Below are 23,013 nucleotides of genomic sequence, written 5' to 3'. Positions count from 1 at the left end.
ATCCCACCAAATAAACTGATTTTTCTTCTCCCAATAGCAAACAAATTACAATAACTCTTTAGCTAGGAATGGAATGTCCTGACCTCTTCCCACTCCTCTATGCTAGGATTTTATCTGGCTTGAGATTGTGCAGGCCTTTTGTAGACTGTAATGACCTCTGTGAGTTAATATATGCATCTGCCCTGCTGTGCTGGGAAATATTGGCTCCTTTAAGTCATTCCCCATCTCCGAATCTTAACCACCTGTCTTAGTTAAGATTTTATTGCTGTGAAGAGACACCATGACCAGTGCAACTCTTATAAAGGAAAACATTTAATTGGGGCTGGCTTACAGCTTTGGAGGTTTAGTCCATTCTTGACATGGTAGGAAATATAGTGGTGTGCAGGTAGATGTGGTGCTGGTGAAGGATGAAAGTTCTACATGTTGATCTGCAGGCAGCAGGAGAACTGAATGTTACACTGTTTGCTACACTAACTGTAGCTTGAGCATAGGAGACATCAAAGTCAGCCTCTACAGTGACAGCCTTCCTTCAACGAGGCCACACCCAAGAGTGCCACTCCCCATGGAACAAGAATTCAAACCCACAAATCTATGGAGACCATTCATATTCAAACCACCACAACATCTTTCCAACAAATCTTCCTTATATATTCCTTAAAAGAAGAATGTGATAAAGACATATCATTTAAGGCTGAGTCTAACAAGTAAACAGACCTTAGTACTACTGACTCCATTGTGGAAGTACTATTCAGGCCATAAAATTTAGCATATAGACAGCAACATCAGGCAAAATGAAAACAAAGGCCTAATCCTTCCAAGTTTATACTTCTGGGAAAATCTCTAAATGCACCAAGTTGCTTTTGACTTTTGTAGTTCCACTTCTGGCTAATTGTTCTTGTTCACTGAGGTATATCATCCCAGGATATAGTGTTTTTGTGCATAAAAGTTCAGCCTGACAAAGGCTGGGGGCTACACTGAAATCCTGAACACTGGTATAGTTACTAGCCAGCTAATAAAGACTTTCTACTGGCTTTAACCTGTGTCTGAGTAGTCTCTGGTAGATTCCCCACAACACCCAATACTCCAAAGTCTCTTGGGTCTGCTCATTGACCAGCTGTGGGTCTCCATGTTAACTGCCATCTACTTTGAGGAGAATCTTCTCTGATGAGGGTTTGTGGATGTAGCAATAAGTAATTGAGGATCATTTTATTGTTGTGTCCTGTTGACAGTAGGAACACAGATCACATGATGCAAGGCAGTGTGAAATGACCATGGTGTTGAGTCATGGACTCTTTTTTTTTTTTTTCCAGTGTCCTTTTTTTTTTCTTTTTTCTTTTTTTTTTATTCGATATAATTTATTTACATTTCAAATGATTTCCCCTTTTCTAGCCCCCCACTCCCCAAAAGTCCCTTAAGTCCCCTTCTCTTTCCCTGTCCTCCCACCCACCCCTTCCCACTTCCCTGTTCTGGTTTTGCCGAATACTGTTTCACTGAGTCTCTCCAGAACCAGGGGCCAGTCCTCCTTTCTCCTTGTACCTCATTTGATGTGTGGATTATGTTTTGGGTATTCCAGTTTTCTAGGTTAATAACCACTTATTAGTGAGTGCATACCATGATTCACCTTTTGAGTCTGGGTTACCTCACTTAGAATGATGTTCTCTAGCTCCATCCATTTGCCTAAGAATTTCATGAATTCATTGTTTCTAATGGCTGAATAGTACTCCATTGTGTAGATATACCACATTTTTTGTATCCACTCTTCTGTTGAGGGATACCTGGGTTCTTTCCAGCATCTGGCAATTATAAATAGGGCTGCTATGAACATAGTAGAGCATGTATCCTTATTACATGGTGGGGAATCCTCTGGGTATATGCCCAGGAGTGGTATAGCAGGATCTTCTGGAAGTGAGGTGCCCAGTTTTCGGAGGAACCGCCAGACTGATTTCCAGAGTGGTTGTACCAATTTGCAACCCCACCAGCAATGGAGGAGTGTTCCTCTTTCTCCACATCCTCACCAACACCTGCTGTCTCCTGAATTTTTAATCTTAGCCATTCTGACTGGTGTAAGATGAAATCTCAGGGTTGTTTTGATTTTACATTTCCCTAATGACTAATGAAGTTGAGCATTTTTTAAGATGCTTCTCCACCATCCGAAGTTCTTCAGGTGAGAATTCTTTGTTTAACTCTGTACCCCATTTTTTAATAGGATTGTTCGGTTTTCTGGAGTCTAACTTCTTGAGTTCTTTATATATATTGGATATTAGCCCTCTATCTGATGTAGGATTGGTGAAGATCTTTTCCCATTTGTTGGTTGCCGATTTGTCCTCTTGATGGTGTCCTTTGCCTTACAGAAACTTTGTAATTTTATGAGGTCCCATTTGTCAATTCTTGCTCTTAGAGCATACGCTATTGGTGTTTGAGTCATGGACTCTTAGCACTTTGAAACTGTAACGTCCCAATACTCTTATGAGTTGCCTTGTTCATGGCGTCTTATCACAAGCAATGGCAAATTAACCAAGATAACAGTACATTCTTGAGTCATAGAATGTGAATAAGTGAAGGGGGTACTGACCTGGTATTTTCATTCCTTCTGGCTAGACTTCATGGTGCTGGAAGGTAATATAAATGCTACTAGAGGTGAAGAGTGACTGTCAAGCTTATCCACTTTGGAAACTAGTGAAATACAATAACAACCTACCTGGTGTGAGATGCACCCTGATGCAGTACTGACATGGTAGCTATGGATTTATGCAACCATTTTACAGCCCAGGTTTAAGGCCCAGTTCATGAGGTGGAAGCCATACCTGACACTATTAACCAGACCGAGAACCTGTGACTAGGTAGGGTATAATATCTAAGAGAAAGCCCATTATTACAAACTTACTAAATGAGCATAGCATTGAATGATTTCTAATGGCTTATTGCTTTGCCTGTATATCAGTGTATCTTTCAATCCTCATCAGAGACCCACAAATAACATGTGGGGGATAAGAGCATTCATTGTAGGCATAAATTTTTCTCAACTTATTTTAATAAGTGCTCAACCTCTCGTCTAGCCCATTAACAACCACAGGTAGTGGAAAAGAAAAGGTATTAGGACACTGCGGAAGCAGCCCTGTTTAGAAAGAGTTGTTTGGGGGCAAGTTCAATCTTTGTTGTCATAATATCAGCAGTTCAGTCCAGTAGCAAACAGTAAATATGAACCCAGAGCTGCAGTCCAATCACCACACACAAACCAGAAACTGCAGTTCAGTTCAGAAGATGCAAGGTTCACCAACCAGCCTGAGGTGTTCTCTCTATGGCATCACTACAAGGGGATCTCAGCATCACAATGTAAGGTGAACCAATACATGTGTATCATTAGTAAAGAATAGTGAGGCGGAGCAAAGCGAACCAGTGATCGAGCTTCCGTTGTCTGTGGGGTCATATTTATATTCCTTATGAATATCATGTGTCCTTTTACAAATTTGCTATAGCAAAAATCCTTTCATCTGTGTCTGCTTCAGAAAAACCTTCTTTCACATGTGTGCTTTAGCAAAACATCCTTGTACCTGTGTTATCCAACAAAAAGTCATGTGACATAACTGGCTTTCCAAAGAAACCAGAAGTTTCCACTTCACTTCATGTAGTGATGTGTATACTAGAGGCTGACTTTAATAAATGTCTGGCTGTAAATGAAATGTGCAGCAAACCCTTTATGTCTGACTTGACTGAAATATTTCAGCAAAGCCTTTGCCGTGTTTGGGTTAATCAGTAGAGCCTGAGAAATTGTTATGAGACTGAACCTTGAAGAAATGTTGTCTTTCTAGAAAGTCGTATGTGGTCCTACATGAGAATTTGTAGCTGCACTAATCTTAGTCCTGAGACACTCCTGGCAGACCTGGAGTTCCTACTTTTGATTATGGATGGCCATGGTCAAAAGGGACTGAGATTTGTAGTGTTGTCTGCTCTTATGAGCAACAAAGGGCAAGATAACTTTGGTAGCTGGAACCTTTTGCAGCCCCAATTAACCTTGTATGATGTTTGGATAAAGTAACTGGAGTGAGTTAGCTGGGTATCAGTCTTCCCTGGGAGGTGGTACCCCTCTGCTTCTTCAGATAAATGATGGCTTAGCATCTTGGTGAGCTTCTCTCTCTACTATGGCACCTACAACCAACATCCATCAATAGTTTCAAATTGCTCATTCCTAAATAGGAAATCCATATCACACCCCTTCCCTCAAGACTCGAGGATTACTTAGGAGTGGGACTAGAAAGACTCTTAAGAGCCAAAGGTGATGGATATTTCCAAAGAAGCTAAATTTGGGGCACAACAGAACCCATGCACATGTTAATTTACCGCATTACAAGATGAGGGCACGTTCAAGTCAGACAAAAATACCAGTGTAGAAGAAGAGAGTAAGCACATAGACCCACCAATAACTAGAAATGTATTGGAATTTGATAGCCGATTGGGAAAATGGAATTGTGTTCGTTAATCTGTGACCTCTGTTATACTGACCACACTATAGGACTGGTGTGCTGTCAAGCTGCTAGTGTATGCTCTCACCAGTTTCTTTTTGGAGGCATTTACATCTGTGAGTTTTGCTCTTAGCACTGCTTTCATTGTGTCCTAAAAGCCCAGAATACCCAAGACCACATGAAGCTCAAGAAGAAGGAAAACCAATGAGTGGATGCTTTGGTCCTTATTAGAAGGGGGAACAAAATACTCACAGGATGAAATACTGAGACAAAATGTTGAACAGAGACTAAAGGGAAGGCCATCCAGAGACTGCCCTACCTGGGCATCCATCCCCTACACATTCACCAAACCCAGACACTATTATGGGTGCTAAGACATGCTTACTGATAGGAGTCTGATGTAGCTGTCTCCTGTGAGGCTCTGCCAGATTCTGACAAACACAGAGGCACATGCTCTCAGCCAACCATAGGACTGAGTATGGGATCCCAAACTGAGGAGTTAGAGAAAGTACTAAAGGAGTTGAAGGGGGTTGCAACACCATAGGAAGAAGAAAAAGATCAACAAATCAGAGCTCCAGATTTCCCAGGGAATAAACCACCAACCAAAGAGTAAGCAAGGAGGGACCCATTGCTCCTGCTGCATATGTAGCAGAGGATGGTCTTGTCAGGCATCAGTGGGAGGAGAGGCCCTTGGTCCTGTGAAAGCTCAGTGCCCCAGTGTAGGGGAATGGCAGTACAGGTAAGTGGGAGAGATTGGTTTAGTAACCAGGGGGAGGAGGTGAAGATAGGAGGTTTCTGGGGAGAAACCAGGAAAGAGGATAACATTTGAACTGTAAATAAAGAAAATATCCAATAAAAAGTGGGAAGGGGTGGATGGGAGAACAGGGTGAGGGAAGGGGGCTTATGTGACTTTCGGGGAGTGGGGGTCCAGAAAAGGGGAAATCATTTGAAATGTAAATAAAAAATATATTGAATAAAAAATGTAGGTGTCATCAAAAACATACAAATTATTGTCCAATGAAATACTTTTCATTGAGTATACTGCCAAAAATATAAGAATAAAAATATCCTAAAGATGTGTCAAGCAGTTAATTAACAAAAAAAAAAGAATAGCTGGACTCAAAGTGTTCAGAGAAACACACACACACACACACACACACACACACACACACACACACGGGGGTGAAGAGATAGAGACAGACAGAATCAGAGAGACAGAGAGAACATGACAATGTGTAGTATGGTTAAGGAGGAAGGGGTGGAATTGGAGGAGCTGGGGAGGGTAAATCTGTTCAAATTGTGCTGCATTAAATTCCAAATAATCATAAAGTTTGTTTATTTATTTATTTATTTATTTATTTATTTATTTATTTAATTTGATATATTCTTTATTTACATTTCAAATGATTTCCCATTTCATGGATATCTCCCCCTCCCTAAAAGTCCCATAAGCCCTCTTCCCTCCCCCTGTTCCACAATCAACCCCCTCCCGTTTCCCTGCCCTGGTAATCCCCTACACTGCTGCACTGACCCTTTCTAGGACCAAGGGGCCTCTCCTTCCTTCTTCTTGGGCATCATTTGATATGTGAATTGTGTTTTTGGATATACTGAGCTTCTGGACTAATATCCGCTTATCAGTGAGTGCATACCATGTGTGTTCTTTTGTGATTAGGTCACCTCACCCAGGATGACATTCTCCAGTTCTGCCCACTTGCCTAAGAATTTCACGAATTCATTGTTTTTTAATAGCTGAGTAGTAGTCCAGAGTGTAAATATACAACATTTTCTGTATCCATTCCTACGTTGAGGGATATCTGGGTTCTTTCCAGCTTCTGGCTATTATAAATAGGGCTGCTATGAACATAGCAAAGCATGTATCTTTATTACATTCTGGAGAATCCTCTGGGTATATGCCCAGGAGTGGTATAGCGGGGTCCTCAGGTTGTATGATGCTCAGATTTCTGAGGAACTGCCAGACTGATTTTACTATGTTTAGATATGGGCCTTGAGTCCCTCTTCTTTCCAAGACCTTTAACATGAAAGGATGCTGAATTTTGTCAAATGCTTTTTCAGCATCTAAAGAAATGACCATGTAGTTTTGTTCTTTGAGTCTGTTCATGTACTGGATTACATTGATGGATTTCCATATATTGAACTATCCCTGCATTCCTGGGATGAAGCCTACTTGATCATGGTGAGTGATCATTTTGTTGTGTTCTTGGATTCGATTGGCAAGAATATTATTGAGTATTTTTGCATTGATATTCATAAGGGAAATTGGTCTAAAGTTCTCTTTCTTTCTTGGATCTTTGTGTGGTTTTGGTATTAGTGAAATTGTGGCTTCATAGAAAGAGTTGGGTAGTGTTCCTTCTGTTTCTATTTTGTGGAATAGTTTGAAGAGTATTGGTGTTAGGTCTTCTTTGAAGGTCTGATAGAATTCTGCACTAAAACTATCTTGTCTTGTGGCTTTTTTAGGGTGGGAGACTGTCAATGACCGGGGTTATGGGACTGTTTAAATGGTCTATCTGAGCCTGATTAAACTTTGGTGGTTGGTATCTGTCTAGGAAATTGTCCATTTCATCCAGATTTCCCAGTTGTCTTGATTATAGGCTTTTGTATTAGGATCTGATAATTTTTTGGATTTCCTCAGTTTCTGTTGTTATTTCTCCCTTTTCATTTCTGATTTTGTTAATTTGGATACTGTCTCTGTGCCCTCTGGTTAGTCTGGTTTATCTATCTTGTTGATTTTCTCAAAGAACCAGCTCCTGGTTTTGTTGATTCTTTGTATAGTTCTTTTTGTTTCAACTTGGCTGATTTTAGCCCTGAGTTTGATGATTTCCTGCCTTCTACTCCTCTTGGGTGTATTAGCTTCTTTCTGTTCTAAAGCTTTCAGGTGTGCTGTTAAGCTGCTACTGTATGCTCTCTCCCATTTCTTTTTGGAGGCGCTTAGGGCTGTGAGTTTTCCTCTTAGCACTGTTTTCATCATGTCCCATAAATTTGGGTATATTGTGCCTTCATTTTCATTAAATTCTAAAAAAAAAATCTTTGATTTCTTTTCTTATTTCTTCCTTGAGCAAAGTATCATTGAGTAGAGGATTGTTCAGCTTCCATGTGTGTGTGGGCTTTCTGTTGTTTTTGCTGCTATTGAAGACCAACCTTACTCCATAGTTATGTGATAGGAAGCATGGAATTAGTTTGATCTTCTTATATCTGTTGAGGTCTGCTTTGTGACCAATTCTATGGTCAATTTTGGAGAAGGTACCATGAGGTGCCGAGAAGAAGGTATATTCTTTTATTTGGGATGAAATGTTCTAAAGATACCTCTTAAATCCATTTGATCCAAAACTTCTGTTAGTTTCACTATGACTCTGTTTAGTTTGTGTTTCCCTGATCTGTACATTGAGGAGAGTGGGGTGTTGAAGTCATCCACAATTATTGTGTGGGGTATTATGTGTGCTTTAAGCTTCAGTAAAGTTTCCTTTACAAATGAGGGTACCCTTGCATTTGGAGCATAGATGTTTAGAATTGAGAGTTCTTTCTGGTAGATTTTTCCTTTGATGAGTATAAAGTGTACTTCTGTTTCTTGTTTGATGACTTTTCATTGAAAGTCTATTTTACTGGATATTAGAATGGCTACTCCAGCTTGTTTCCTGGGACCATTTGCTTGGAAAACTGTTTTCCAGCCTTTTACTCTGAGGCAGTGTTTGTCATTGACACTGAGATGCGTTTCCTGTATGCAGCAAAATGTAGGGTCTTGTTTAGGTATCCAGTCTGTTAGCCTATGTCTTTTCATTGGGGAATTGAGTCCATTAATGTTAAGAGATATTAAGGAATAGTGATTGTTACTTCCTGCTATTTTTGATATAATTTTTATGTTTGTTTGGTTATCTTGTTTTGGGTTTGTTGAAAGAATATTTTCTTGCTGTTTCTTGTGTGAGTTTCCCTCCTTTTGTTGGTGTTTCATTCATTATCCTTTGAAGGGCTGCATATGTGGAAAGATACTATGTAAATTTGTTTTTGTCATTAAATATCTTGGTTTCTTCATCTATGTTAATTGAGAGATTTGCTGGATATAACAGTCTGGGTGGGCATTTGTGTTCCCTTAGGATCTGTATGACATCTGCCCAGGCTCTTCAGGCTTTCATGGTCTCTGGTGAGAAGTCTGGTGTAATTCTGATAGGTCTACCTTTATATGTTATTGACCCTTTTCCCTTACTGCTTTTAATATTCTTTCTTTGCTTAGTACATTTTGTGTTTTGATTATTATGTGACAGGAGGAATTTATTTTCTGGTCAAATCTATTTGGAGCTCTGTAGGCTTCTTGTATGTTCATGGGCATCTCTTTCTTTAGGCTAGGGAAGTTTTCTTCTATAATTTTGTTGAAGGCATTTAAGTTGGAAATCTTCACTTTCTTCTATACCTATAATCCTTAGGTTTGGTCTTATCATTTTGTCCTGGATTTCCTGGATATTTTGGGTCAGGAGCTTTTTGTATTTTTCATTTTCTTTGACTGTTGTATCAATGCTTTCTATGGTATCTTTTACATCTGAGATTCTTTCTTCTATCTCTTGTATTCTGTTGTTGATGCTTGGATGCATGACTCCTGACTTCTTTCCTAGGCTTTCTATGTCCAGAGTTGTTTCCCTTTGTGATTTCATTATTATTTCTACCTCCTTCTTTAGACCCTGGATGGCTTTGTTCGATTCCTTGACCTGTTTTGTTGTGTTTTCCTTTAGTTCTTCAAGGGCTTCTCCCTGTTTACTTGTGTTCTCCTGTATTTCTTTAATAAAGTTATTTATGTCCTTCTTGAAGCCCTCCATGCAGCCCTCCATCAGCATCCTGACCTCTGATTTTAAATCCCAATCTTGCTTTCCTGGTGTGTTGGGGTATCCAGGACTTGCTGTTATGGGAGAATTTGGTTCAGATGGTGCCATATCACCTTGGTTTCTGTTAGCAACGTTCCTATGTTTGCCTTTTGCCATCTGGTTATCTCTCATGTTAGCTGGTCCTGCTGTCACTGGCTGGTGATTGTCCTCCTGTGTGCCTGCAAGTCTATCTTAGCAACCCTGGGTAACCTGCTTTCCCCTGGCACAGATTGCTGTGGTGCTGCTGAGTTCCTGGGTCCTGGCAGGTCGTGTCTCATGTGATCCTTTACTTTGGTGATCCCTGCCTACTACTTTGCCCCCCCCCACCTTTACTGGATCACAGATGGTGGGGCCCCACCTCCAAGCACAGGACTCCCTTTACCTGCCTCCATGCAGGGCAGATGACTTCTGGTGCCTAGCTGCCTGGCTGTGTTGCTGCCGAACTCCTGGGTGCAGGAAGCATCCTGGCGAGTGCATCCCAAGAGATATTCTACTGTCCTTTACTCTGGATATCCCTGTCCACCAGTCTGCCCCTCCACACAGTCACAGGAGCAAAGATGGCGGTGTCTCACCTCTAAGTGCAGGACTTCCTCCAACCACCTCCCTGTAGGGCAGATGACCCCCGGCAGGATAGGTGCTCAGCTGGCTGGCTGTGGCACTGCGGAGCTCCTGGATGCAGATGGAGTTCTGGTGGGGTGTGTCCCAAGTGATCCTCTACTCTAGTGAACACTACCTCCCAGTCTGCTACACAGTCACAGGAGCAAAGATGGCAGCATCCCCCATAAAGATTATTTAAAACACAATTTGTATTTATCTGTTTGCTAAGATGTGGAGTTTTTAATCAGTTGAATTTTCAAGGTTTGTTGACACAGGAGCCCATAATCTCACATTTTAGCTGAGTGAAAGAAGGAAAAATTGATACGTTCATGGAATTAAATGCAATATAGTAGCAAAAATGAATTAACTACAAGTTCAAAAATACAATCTTACCACCACAAAATGAAAATTTTAAAGATAGAACTTCAATTACATCCACTTAGAAAAAAAAGTCTCTAAATTTCTAGATTGTATACTATAATTTATTTATTTGCTTGTTTGCTTGCTTGCCACAGGGTCAGACTACATAACTCTGCCTGTGTGAAAAATCACTGTGAAGACCAAGCTGGCATAGAACTCAGGGGGATACAGTCATCTGTGTCTTCCAAGTGTGCCATCATGCCTGGAGAGTTTTTGCTTTTAATTCTTAATTTTAGCCATTAAACCTAAAAGTAAAGCTTATATAATATGTTCACAATGGTTGCCCCATGAGAAGAGAAAGGGTTACATTGACCTAAGTACAGATTAGTGTACACAGTTACTTGCCATGTGGGGTATGTGTAATTCCATGTTGTAGCAAGTGATTTTCAGGAATATTTAAAAACGATGCTTAGAGAAATACTTTATTACTGTAGGAATGAATTTCATATAGGAGACTCTGGAAAACAAAGTGTCTTAGAGCTAATCCCTGTGTGGTGGGCAAAAGTAAAATTCACCCTCTGTCATGTCCTCTATGGAGTACGGAGAAGTTCAAAGCTCACTGTGGTCTCCTGTGGAATACAGTGTGTTCTCTGGAGTCCTGTTCTGTGCTATCAGGCTGTTTGAATGGCTGTGGTGACATCCACCACTACGGAAGAACTAACTTTTAATGACTTTCCAGCCCCCAGAGTGAACTCTCTGGTGTAGCTCAACTTGGGGAAAGGTATGTCCCCAAAGGCAACTGGCCTGGTCTACTTAATAAATTCATCAGGAGACTCATTTCAAAGGTGGAGGACTGATATATTACTTCTCTGGGTGCTCCAAAAAGATGCACTAAAACAAGGCCATCAAGGCCTCAGGTACCAAGGGGGGGGGCAAGTCAATTGGAAGGGTACGTGCTGCCATTCTGTGTGCAGTTTGGCTGTGGATGTGTTTAGGAAGCCTTCCCTGCACATCTATCTGTGGGATGGAGTCGCACTCAGTGAGGATGCCAAGACACCCTAACCTGAGACAGAGAGTGAGGTACAAAGAACCTGTCAATGTTCCCACTTGCCAGTCTCCTTGTGCAGACCATGATCTTATCAGATGTTTTGTCTCATGTCTCCTAATACATTTCCTCTTAATTTCTCTACACCTCTTTATCTTCACACACATTTACTATTTTCTATTCTTTATCTTAGCATGTGTTCTAGCAAGTGTTCTACATGTATTGGTGTAGGACCCCATCTTCTCATCTTTTCACAAATATTGTCATTGGCCACCTGTCCTCTACATTTGATTGCAGATACTGTTTCCCCTGGCCAAGGCAGTGCACAGTCTCACTTGGATTCTTTACAAGGTACTGATGACATTAAAGTTCCTTTCTCCAGTCATCTCTCTCAAAGCATGTCCTCTTTCTGAGCTTCCACCTTAGCTTTGCAGACTGCCTAGGTCTATGCTTGTCTTGACAGGCACTGATGTCACCATCAAATGGAAGAGTCTTGTGCTGGACACAGCAGCTCCGTTTGAAAGGTCAGTTACTTTCACAGCTACGAATCTGTCATTTCAAGCTCTCCTGGCTTTTGAGGTTGCTGACTTGTCATCTGATGTCATTCTTACAGAGCTATCTTGGAGGAAGGGTTGGCAATCTATAGTTATAATATGTAAGACTCGTTCTGGGGTTCACGTGTTTTTGTGATTAGATATTTTCTTTATTAACATTTCAAGTGTTATCCCTTTTCCTTGTTTCCCCCCTGAAAACCCCCTATGCCATCCCCCCTTGCCCTGGTCACCAACCCACTGACTCCTGCTTCCCTGTACTGGCATTCTCCTACACTGGGGCATCGAGCCTTCACAAGACCAAGGGCCTCTCCTACCATTGATGCCTGATGAGACCATCCTCTGCAAATACGTGGCTGAAGCCATGTGTACTCTTTGGTTGGTGGTTTAGTCCCTGGGAGTTCTGGGGTTACTGGTTGGATCATATTGTTGTTCCTCCTATGGGGATACAAACCCCTTCAGTTCCTTGGGTCCTTTCTCTAGCTCCTCCATTGGAGACGATCTTGACTATGATGTGTTTTTGCATGGCTCCTATCTGGTCATGTCTATTCACGGTGTGTTTGAACTATTATTTCTTTTGTAGGGTTGGGAAGCATCGGCTCTAGTTCTGTTGGTTGACTTGTCAGTGCCTGTAGACTTTCTCACCTTGCTCTTGGTTTGATTGAGTGTCCCAAATATCTGGACAAGCTCATCCCTTTCTTTACATATTCCTCAAAGTATGGTAGTCTTTATGTCATCTCCAAGTCTAGAAATTCCTTCTCAGCTTCATCTCATCTGCTTCAGTTTTCAGCCATGCTTCTGACTTGATTGAGTGGGTCTGTCACCTGCATAATTTCTGTTTGCTCCCAGAGCTCCAACTTCCTTGCCAACTCTCTCACAAAGGAGAAAGTTGGCAAGGAAAGTTATCCACTCGATTGCTGGGCCTTTCATCTACTCTGTCAATTTTCTCATCTGGGGCCTGAAATGGTCTGCTTACTTCCTTCATTAATTTGGGTCCTGCACAAGGCTGTGGATCCTCTGTATACTACGACTCTGAAATGTTTTTCATAAATTTCACACACACACACACACACACACACACACACTTTCCTTGATTCTATTCTAGTTGTATTTATTCTATTGTTCTATTTGGAGGTGTGATGACAGTGAATATTTCTTATACATGTGTACAGGTGTGTGTGTGTGTGTGTGTGTGCATGCGTTTTTGAATGTGCATGTGTTTATGTGTTTGCACATTGTTGGGGTGGATGTTTCTGTCTGTTTTTTTACTCATTTTCCTCATTCATTTCACCTCTTTTATTGTTTCTGTCCGGTTGTTGTCCTCAGCTGAATTTGTTTCCTATACATTGTGTGGGTGTGGAGGGAGAGCAAGAGCAGCAGATGCAGTGATTGACAGCCCGCCCAACTTAACCTGAAGTAGAACAATTGTGCTTCATCTGTTGCCCCAGTCAGGTCCAGGTCCAGTGGAAGTAGAGAGCTTTTGTCTAGGCAAGCTTTTGTCCAGACTGCACCCTGTTTAAAGGCAAAGGTCTCATGTTCCTTTGACTCTGCATTCCTAGCCAGTGAATGGTAGGGAAGGTTACTTTGTTCAGGGGATTTACAGAGACTCAGCCTCATGCTCTGGTGTCCTGTTTCTGCTTTGTCTCCACAGTCAGGGCTGCTTTGACACATCCAGACCCAAGGCACATCCCTGCAGCTGGGCCAGTTTACCTGACTATGGATTGTAGGTATTGGCTTGTGTTCACATCTGTGCACAGAGGAGGCCAAGGGCATTTTCAGCTTTCTAAATTTTTAATGAAAGTGTTCTGGGTGAATTAGATTCCTCCCCATTCATAGCAGAATGACAGTGGGCCTGGGTCTCATGGATGTGACATGATTTGTACAAAGAACCTATCCTGTCTGTCTTGTGGCTAGGAGGTTCAATGTATTTGGGTCCATCCTGGTTCCTGTTTGGATCCACCGCCATATCTAGGGTCTTGATCTGACAAGATAGCCTTGGAATAAGGATCTTCTTAAGGGTATAGATTTCACCCTGCCTATGGTGAGCATGTAACTGAGCCTGGGTGGTTAAGGTTGCCCTGGAATGCTGGCTGGCTTGATTGACTCTAGCACACATCTCAGCTGGACTGGAACAGAGGCACTGAGCTGCTCTGTAGCCCCCAGCCAAAACCTAGGTCCACAGTGCTGCTTCTGATGTGCAAAGATGTGTCACTCTGTGACTACATCTCTTTGCTCCTATCTCTCAGGATACTTCAGGATCAATTCAAATTTTCATGTCTGGATCTCCCAACATATATCAGTTTTAATGGTACTGTGCTTGAGAATGCCAAAATGATCTTTCAAAAAGGCATGCCAAATATTACCCTTGCGTGTTGTATTACTTGGCAAAACACTTCAATTCTTGATCAGATCTGTTTTTTTTTTTTTTTTTTTTTTTTTTTTATGGCATGAATGCTGCTTTGTCCAGAAAATTCTTTAAGATTTTATTTTGTACAGTTGGATTGTTAGGTATAGTTTTACCCTTTTTATTTCAGGAACCTTTACAAGTTGTGGGAACCTTATTGTCCCAAGCACTGATATTTGGCTTAGAAAGAAAGAGGCAGGGAGCTAAAAGTCCCTTGGATAGCTTAGGTAGGTAAATGTTGAAATGATCCTTATCCTAACAGAGTTTTGTAATAGAGTCCTAACCAAAGTTAAAACTACTAATATTCACCTGCTTGTTCTGTGCTATAATGTTCTATAGAAATGCCAAATAACTAAGAATATATTTGTTTAGAGAGGAAGTACAAGGGCAATAGCAAAGCCATCATCCACATGGAGAGATCATGCAGCATTTATCTTTCTGGGACAGAGTTACTTCACTCAGAATAATTATAGCACCCTTCTTCTCCTGCATACTTTATGAATGATATTCACATATATGCATATATAAATAAATTTGAGATCTTTCATATACATATTATCATTTTTATTATCTATTTTTATTATCCATTAATCTAGTGATGGGCCTCTAGTCTGCTCCTAAATTCTGACTACTATGAGTATAGCAACAGTGAGTGAATATGAATGAGCAAGTGTCTCTGTAGTGAGCTGTGTAATCCTTTGCTCACATGCCAAACGGTGGAACATAGCTGGATCCTGTGGCAGATCCATTTTCAGCTGTTTGAGGAGCCCTCTACCGACTTCCATTTTGAATGTACTGGTTAGCGCTCTGGGAGAGTTTTTCTCTTTCCTTCCCAGCATGTGCTATCATTTGTTTTATTGATCTTGGCCTTTCGGATTTAGATAAGGTAAAATCTCAAAATAGTTTTAATTTGCATTTTCCTGATGACTAACGGTGTCAGACATTTAAACACAAGTGCTTCTCAGCCATTTGTCTTATATTTGTCTTTTTGAGAATGTTCCATTTAATTTTATACCTTAATTTTTTGATAATTTGTTTTCTTGATGTTCAGGATTTTAGCTGTGTATATTATAAATCTATTTTTCCAATGAGTCAAATATGCCGTGGCTCATATACTAACATGGTAGGTGTTTCCACATGAGTTCTGTAACCTGACTTTTCTGCTCTCATGTTCTCAAGAATAATGGAATCCACTTCCTGGAAGAGGCTGAGCCTCATCTGTAGAATGTGCATCTCACTACCATCCTCTGTGCTTAACTGTCAATCACTGTATCACTTAGTCCATTAATTTTAACTTTATAATATTATGCATTTATATTTTCTTGGTTTGCCTTATTCTAGCAGAAGTTTACTGAAGACTTCATTAAGATAATGTTTCCAAGAGACCTAATTTCTGGATTCTTCCTCCTGTTAGAAATTTTCATTGGACTCATGGGAAACTTGCTCCTCTTCATACTATACATGCACACCTTCTTAATTCCGTCTCGTCAGAAGAAGCCCATAGATATGATCTTCACACATCTAATGCTTGTCAATGTTTTGAGCATTGTGTTTAGGCTGATACCAGATGTCATGGCATCCTTTGAAGTCAGGCTCCTTTTCCATGATGTTGTGTGTAAGGCAGTTTTGTATGCATACAGTGTTACCAGGGGACTTTCTGTTTGCACTACTTCTCTACTGAGTTTATTTCAAGCCATCACTGTCAGTTCTAACCATTCCAAGTGGGCATGGCTTAAATCCAAGCTTGAGTCATACATTTTTCCATCACTCTTCATCATCTGGATCATCAACACGTTTCTCTATCTTCCTATGGTTGAAAACGTAAAGGGAAAAATAAACTTCACAATTGTGGGTTCTAAGTATTCCCAGATATACTGCCAAAGTAGCCAGGTTCGCCACCACACCACCATGTCACTTTTAACTGCACTAATAATTAAAGACATCCTGTTTGTGGTTCTCTTGATGTGGTCCAGCCTCTACATAGTGAGTCTCCTGTTCAAACACAGTAGGAAAACACGACATGTCCACAATTTCAGTGTCTCTCTCCATGCATCTTCTGAAAGGAGAGCCACCCAAAGCATCCTTCTGCTTGTGGGTTTCTTCATGTTTTTCTATTGTTCAAACACCTTTGTCACCTTCTATTTGTTTTATAAACATAAGAACAGCCCAGTATTGGATCTCATTACTAGAGTTTTATCTTCAGGCTACCCAACCATCTGCCCTTATGTTTTGATGAACAATAGGAAAATTATTTCCAAATTAATTTCTTACCTATCAAACTCTGAATGTATTGTTTTCTACAAGAGGATGCTATGTCTAACTTGACATCCTAAACGTACTTCTGCCCTAGAGAATTCTTTATGACATCTGATAAAAATAACCATGGTTCCTGAGAACCCAATATTCACACACAATAATAATTGACAGATAATGCTTTGTTTGTCTGTCTGTCTATCTGTCTGCCTGTTTGTTTGTTTTGGTTGTTCCAAACAGTGTTTCTCTGTGTGGCTCTGGCTGTCTTTGAACTCTCTTTGTAGACTGTGCTGGATTCAAACTTAGAAATTCACTTGCCTCTGCCTCTGCAGTGCTGGGATTAGCCTGGCTAAGTACTACATTTTAAAGGACAGGGCTCCATATAGGCTGTGTTGTCCTAAACTCATTGTATAGTGGAGATGTCTTTGGACCCCTGTTCTTCTTGACCCACATCCTAAGTACTGGGACTACAGGCAGGTAGTCATCTATTTTTTTAAGAGATGGTGTGTTTTTAATATGCAACTTGGAAGATTTTATAGGAACAAACATACATTAATAATTAACAATTTTATATGACTTTGTGTCTAACTTTTATACTGAACAAATTCAATATGTAATAGTATTATAACTAACTTTATATGTATATGTGAACTCTTTAAATGATTGCAGAGTGTCCAATAGATAATGCTCCTAATTTTTAGGTGCAATGAAACATGGGTTTATTTTATAGCATGAAATTACATTGTTTATTCCAAGTGACCTGTGATTTGCCTTGGTTTTCTCTGCTTGGTTCAATTTTTTATTTTTATTTTCCTCATGAGGTTTGCCATGGATTTTATGGGCTCTAACTTCCAAGCATCTTGAATTGCCCAACAACAGAAACTTGGGTCAAGGTGGCATCTCAATCCTTATCATCTTAAGTTCATGTTTCTCCATCTTAATCATTGATTACTGTGGTGTAAAAGAAAGGTGATTTTAATCCTAAGAAAAATAAAGAAAGTAAAAAGTTTACTGTTGCATGTGTTTGATCTTCTATGAAATTATTCTTTCCTGAGCAATTTTTATATATAAATATGTTAATCATACCAGAAATGTTCTGACATTGTGTTAATGACAACAAATAAATAATTCAGAATAAGAAGACTGTATACCATACTCATTGTGTAGAAAAAGTATGTCTTTGCTGAGGAGATGGTTCTATAAATAAAACACTTGCCATGCTAGTTTGAGAACCAAAGTTCCAAACCCTGGCGCTTATTAAATGCCAAGTGTCCATGGAGGCCTGATTATTTCAGACTCAGAAGGTAGTGGACAGGGGGAATCCCCAGAGGAATCTGGCTAGCAAGACTATGTGTGTTGGTGAGCTCTGGGTTTGATTGGAATGGATAATTCACCTCAGTTGATAAGGTTGAAGAATGATGGGAGATGATTCTTGTTGTCAACCATGGGCTTCTACATGCATGTCCTTTGAAGCTGCAAGAGCCCACACCATTCCAAGCTAGTTGTCTCTTTCTGTGTCATGTCTGTGAATCAAGAACTAAGTTCCTAGCTATTGTTCCAGTGCCTTACCTGCCTATCTGCTGCCATGCTCCCTTCTATACTGGTCATGGAGTCTAACCGTTTGAAACAATAAGCCCCAAATAAACATGTTTAAATGTAAATTGGTCATGGTGTCTTTTCACAGCAATAAAACTGTAACTAAAACATTATTTCTATTTTACAGATGAGACAAGTATAGTGTCATAGGTTCATTTCTGTTACCGTGATAAAATATCTGAAGAGAAGCAAATCAAGGGAGATAGGTTTTATTTTAACTTTCAGCTCCAGGTAATAGCTCATTATTGTGGAAAAAGTCACAGCATCAGGACCATGGAGTAGCTAGTCACATCACCTCCACAGTGGAGAGCTGAGAGAAATGAATGTGCATGTGCTTTCTCCTGGCTTATGACTCTCTATACTTATATAGTCCAGATCATCTTTCTGGGGAATGGTACCACCTGTAGTCGGTCTATGGCTTCTAACACCAGTTAAGAATCAAGAAAATACCCACAGTCATGTGTATAGTACAACTTGATTTAGAAAATCACTCATTAACTCTAGATTGTCATGTTGTTATTACAAACAGTTATTGTCAATAGTTTGCCTAAGGTCACATAGTATATAACAACTGGAACTTGAATCTGGTTCATGTGCATTGAACTACTTCACTGCATTTTTCTCTTCTTCTAATAATTAAATAGAAATTAAATTAGATAAAATTAATTAATTAATTAATTAAATTAGGGAAAACAAAAATATATTGGAATTGGACAAAACAAACAAAGGAAAAGATCCTAAAGGGAAACACAAGAAGCAGAAGCTTACTTGCTCACACACTCAGGAATACCATGAAAACACTTACCTGGAAGATGTAACATATATATATGGAAGAGCTGGTACAGAATCATGCTGGTCCCATGCATGCTGCCTCAGTCTCTGGGAGTCCATATGAGTTTTGATGGTGTTCATTTAGAGGCTCTTGTTTTCTTGGTGTCCTCCACCTCGATGGCTTCTTCACATTTTCTGTCTTTTCTTCCTAAAGGTTCCCTGAGCCCTAAGGGAAGGGATTTGGTCTAGACATTCCTTTGTGGGTGAGTGTTCCAGGATCTCTCATTTTCTGCATGTCTGGCTGGGGGTCTCTGTATTTGTTCCCATTTGCTACAGGAGAATATTTAAGGAATACAGTGGAAAATTTGGGGCTGGAGACAGTCACATAAAGATTAACATAAGAAGCCAGTTGCTGATCTTGGGAGCTAGGAGGAGACGTGCTGGTGAGAGGAGGCGGCAGTGGGCTACTGCCAGTGGAACAGAGGGGACAGGGACTAGGCACGCCCTGTGCCTGCTACCACTGGCCACTGCAGGCCAGCTGGGCTACATGCGGCAGAGTTGCACTGCTTTTTATTGCACTGAAGCCCCATTAGACCTCTGACTCCTGCCAGCCAGTCATGAGAGGTGCTCCACCAGCTTGGCTCCCAGATGCCAGAGAGATCTGACAGTGCCAGGTATGCAGACATAGACCGAGGCTAACATCCTTTGGGTCTAAGCCTGTCAGGCTTTTGCCTGCACCCAGGCCCTGGGCAGCTCGGTGGGCCATCTGTGTGCCAACCTGGCCAGTTTGAAGAGTATTGGTGTTAGGTCTTCTTTGAATGTCTGATAGAATTCTGCACTAAAACCATCTGACCCTATGCTTTTTTAGTTTGAAGACTTTCTATGATCCCTTCTATTTCTTTAGGGGTTATAGGACTGTTTAGATGATCTATTTGGTCCTGATTTAATTTTGGCATTTGGTATCTGTCTAGGAAATTGTGCATTTTATCCAAATTTTCCAGTTGTGTTTGTTGATTATAGGCGTTTGTAGTAGGATTTGATGATTCTTTGAATTTTCTCAGTTTCTGATATTATATCTCCCTTTCATTTCTAATTTTGTTAATTTGGATACTATCTCTGTGCCCTTTGCTTAGTTTTGCTAAGGGTTTAATCTATCTTGTTGATTTTCTCAAAGAACCAGCTCCTGGTTTTGTTGATTCTTTGTATGGTTCTGTTTGTTTTCACTTGATTGATTTCAGTGCTGAGTTTGATGATTTCCTGTCTTCTACTCCTCCTGAGTGTATTAGCTTCTTTTTGTTCCAGGGTTTTCATGTGTGCCGTTCAACTTCTAGTGTATGGTCTCTTCTGTTCCTTTTTGAAGGCACTCAGAGCTATGAGTTTTCCTATCAGCACTGCTTTCATTGTGTCCCATAAATTTGGATATGTTGTGCCTTCATTTTCATTAAATTCTAAAAAGTCTTTGATTTCTTTCTTTATTTCTTCCTTGACCAAGGTATCATTGAGTAGAGTATTATTCAGTTTCCATGTGTATGTAGGCTTTCTGTTGTTTTTGTTGCTATTGAAGACCACTCTAACTCCATCCATAGTGATCTGATAGGAGGCATGGTATTATTTTGATCTTCTTATATTTGTTGATGTCTGTCTTGTGACTAACTATATGATCGATTTTGGAGAAGGTACCATGAGGTGCTGAGAAAAAGGTATATTCTTTTGCTTAGGATGAAATGTTCTATATATATCTGTTAAATCCAATTGGTCCAAAGCTTCAATTAGTTTCATTGTGTACCTGTTTACTTTCTGTTTTCCTGATCGGTCCATTGAGGAGAGTGGAATGTTGAAGTCACCCACAATTTTTGTGTTAGTTGCGATGTGTGTTTTGAACTTTGGTAAAGTTTCTTTTATGAATGAGGGTGCCCTTGCATTTGGAGAATAGATGTTCAGAACTGAGAGTTCTTCTTGGTGTGTTTTTCCCTTGACCAGTAAGAAGTGTCCCTCAGTGTCTCTTTTGATGACTTTAGGTTGAAAGTGAATTTTATCTGATATTAGAATGGTTACTCTGGCTTGTTTCCTTAGACCATTTGTTTGTACAATTGTTTTCCAGCCTTTTACTCTGAGGTAGTGTTTGTCTTTGACACTGAGGTGTTTTTCCTGTACGCAGCAAAATGTAGGGTCCTGTTTACGTATCCAGTCTGTTAGTCTATATCTTTTTATTGGGACATTGAGTCAATAGATATTAAGAGACATTAAGAAATAGTGATTATTACTTCCTGTCATTTTTGGTGTTATTTTTATATTTGAATGGTTATCTTTTGGGTTTGATGAAAGAAGTTTACTATCTTGCTTTTTCCAGGGTGTAGCTTCCCTCCTTGTATTGGTGTTTTCCACCTATTATCCTTTGTAGGGCTGGGTTTGTGGAAAGATAATGTGCAAATTTGGTTTTATCATGGAATATCTTGGTTTCTCCATCCATGGTAATTGAGAGTTTTGCTGGGTATAGTAGTCTTGGCTGACATTTGTGTTATCTTAGAGTCTGCACGAGATCTGCCCAGGATCTTCTAGCTTTAATGGTCTCTGGTGAGAAGTCTGGTGTAATTCTAATAGGTCTTCCTTTATATGTTACTTGACCTTTTTCTCTTACTGCCCTTAATATTTTTTCTCTGTTTAGTACATTTTGGGTTTTGATTATTATGTGACTGGAGGTATTTCTGTTCTGGTCCAGTCTGTTTGGAGTTCTGTAGGCTTCTTGTATATTCATGGGCATCTCTCTCTTTAGTTTAGGGAAGTTTTCTTCCATAATTTTGTTGATGATAATTGCTGGCCTTTTAAGTTGTAAATCTTCACTCTCATCTATACCTATAATCCTTAGGTTTGGTCTTCTCATTGTGTCCTGGATTTCCTGGATGCTCTGGGTTACAAGCTTTTTGCTTTCTGCATTTTCTTTAACTGTTGAGTCAATGGTTTCTATGGCATCTTTGGCATCTGAATTCTTTCCTCTATCTCTTGTATTTTGTTGTTGATATTTGCATCTATGGCCCCTGATTTCTTCCCAAGTTTTTTATCTCCAAAGTTGTCTCCCTTTGTAATTTCTTAATTGTTTCTACTTCTGTTTTTAGATCCTGGATTATTTTGCCCAGTTCCTTCACTTGTTTGTTTGCATTTTCCTGTATTTCTTTAATAGATTTTTGTGTTTCCTCTTTCATGACTTCTGCCTGTTGACTCAATTTCTCCTGCATTTAAGTGATTTTTGTGTTTCCTCTTTATTGGTTACTATTTGTTGAGCCTTATTCTCCTGAATTTCTTTAAGTGATTTTTGTGTTTCCATTGTAAGGGCTTCTAACTTAACAATGTTCCCCTGTATTTCTTTAAGAGATTTATTTATGTCTTTTTTGTGTTCCTCTAAAAGCATCAGTGACCAGTGATTTTAAATCCAAATCTTTTTTTTTTCTGGTGTGTTGGATTATCCAGGACTTGCTGTTGTTGGGAGAATTGGGTTCACATGCTGCCATATTGCCTTGATTTGTGTTATTAATGTTCCTGCGTTTGCCTTTTGCCATCTGGTTATCTCTGCCGTTAGTTGGTCCTGCTGTCACTGGGGGGTGCTTGGACCTCCTGTGTGCCTGTAAGGCTATTTCTGTACCCCTGGATGACTGGGTTTCCCTGGCACAGATTGCTGATGTGCTGCCCTACTCTTGGGTGCTGTTGGAGCCCTAGTGTGCCTTGTTCCATGTAATGCTATACTTGGGTTGTCTCTGTGTACCTGGTGTTGCTTGTTTGGTGCGTCTGGTAGTGAAGATGGTGGATGCCATTTGGATACCCTCTAAGACCTGATCACTCTGTAGGGCAAACGGCCCAGGACAGGGCTTGCTGCTGGTTTTCAAATGCTCTGCTGATGCTGGTTCTCGAATGCCCTGCTTCTACTGAATAACCTGCTACTGTTCATTCTCGAGAGAGTATCAGAAAGTAGTATCTTCCCCATGCCAGATGTGGCACAGGTCTACCACATCCGATGGAAACGGGCAGTAGTGATTGACCTGTTCCTGCCGGTTCTCCAGAGAGTATCAGGAAGTGGGATCTTCCCTGTGTTAGGTGTGGCACATGTGTCTGGCTGAGC

General features: G+C 40.3%; 1 pseudogene; it reads left to right on the top strand.

Moving 5' to 3' along the window:
• The first annotated feature begins 15,653 nt into the window (after positions 1–15,653).
• LOC127670900 (vomeronasal type-1 receptor 4-like) lies at positions 15,654–16,602 on the top strand (annotated as a pseudogene).
• The last annotated feature ends 6,411 nt before the right edge of the window (positions 16,603–23,013 follow it).

The sequence above is a fragment of the Apodemus sylvaticus genome, chromosome 1, assembly GCF_947179515.1.
Source record: "Apodemus sylvaticus chromosome 1, mApoSyl1.1, whole genome shotgun sequence".
NCBI lineage: Eukaryota > Metazoa > Chordata > Mammalia > Rodentia > Muridae > Apodemus > Apodemus sylvaticus.
Note: the sequence above shows the minus strand (reverse complement) of the source record. Positions and strands in the feature narration are given on the sequence as shown.